Below are 1,520 nucleotides of genomic sequence, written 5' to 3'. Positions count from 1 at the left end.
AATAAAATGATGATTGACCAGTAGCCAGGCAGGAAGTGTAGGCAGAGCAACCAGACTAGAAGAATTCTGGGAAGAGAAAAGGCAGAGAGTCAGTCACCAACCAGACACAGAGGAAACAAGGTGAGAATGCCTCACTGAGAAAAGATACCAAGCCACATGGCTAAACATAGACAAGAATTATGGGTTAATTTAAGTTGTAAGAGCTAGTTAGTAATAAGCCTGAGCTAATAAACCAAACAGTTTATAATTAATACAAGTCTCTGTGTGTTTCTTTGGGACTGAATGGCAACAGAACTGGGTGGGACAGAAGCCTCTGTTTACAGAATCGACATAACTCTTCCCCTTTCTGCTAGCTACATAACTATGATCACATCTTTATTCCTGGACACATCTAAACACGGTCAGTAGCTGTTTAAGGAACAGCCGTCTGACAGTGACAGGGTAGATGAAAGGGACGTGCCTTGCCAGGTAAGATGAGCAGGAGAGCAGAGAGTACCATAGAGTGTCCTCTAGAGGACACTCCCTAGAGAGGCTCTTGGATCTAGCAAGATGCAGACTCCTTTTGAGGCAGAATGCTTACAGTTTCGTTCCTGGATATGAGTTGCCCACCAATTGTACTGCACCTAACAATGCACTTAGGAATTTTAATGGCCTCATGTCCCAGGTCTATTAAAAGCATCTGGTTACAGAAAAGGTATCAGGCATCTTCCAACCTAGCCCATTTGTTGGTCACTCAGGCATTCTGATCCACTCTGCAGGAATACTGTATGACATGACAGAAAACCGACAGTAATGGGCTGGGGGAACCTCTAAAACTGGGCATATGCTGAGTTCTGTTTACAAGTAAGAACAGGTGACGCATGAACCAGTTGGAAGCAGGACTGAATATGACTAGTCCATATGGTGCTTCCTAGCGACAGCTTGAGTCTTATTAAACTGAAAAAGGTTAGCTTTGTATCAACAGGACTTTCCCCAAACCTCGGGGCTTCTTCACCTCCTACGTAGCAAAGCAGGGTTAGAGTGGGGGAGATTGAGGAGGAAAGCAGGAAGGGCAGGAAGCATAGGCAGGTTTCTTGAGGGGCAGCGACTCCCTGTGAAGACATTATCTGCACACATGGCGTGGCCTCATCGTCATCACTCACGTTATTCTGTTTGACCAAGGACCCAGGAGATAGGCACTTCTCTCGCTGGCTACCTTGTAGCTGGTACAACTGCTTTGATAGAAATATGGACCCTCAGTAGCAGGCGACATCATGAATTGTTGTTATGTCCTCACTAGTTAATAAAGAGAAACCCTCACAAATCACTGGGGGCCAAATGTAAATGATGCTGATAGTGAGGCGTGGCCCGTCTCAGGAAATGCTGATGGTGAGGCGTGGCCTGTCTCAGCAGATACTGATGGTGTGGAGTGGCCCGTCTCAGGAAATGCTGATGGTGAGGCATGGCCCGTCTCAGGAAATGTTGATGGCGAGGCGTGGCCCGTCTCAGGAAATGTTGATGGCGAGGCGTGGCCCGTCTCA

Source organism: Microtus ochrogaster, chromosome 2, assembly GCF_000317375.1.
Source record: "Microtus ochrogaster isolate Prairie Vole_2 chromosome 2, MicOch1.0, whole genome shotgun sequence".
Classification (NCBI taxonomy): domain Eukaryota; kingdom Metazoa; phylum Chordata; class Mammalia; order Rodentia; family Cricetidae; genus Microtus; species Microtus ochrogaster.
Note: the sequence above shows the minus strand (reverse complement) of the source record.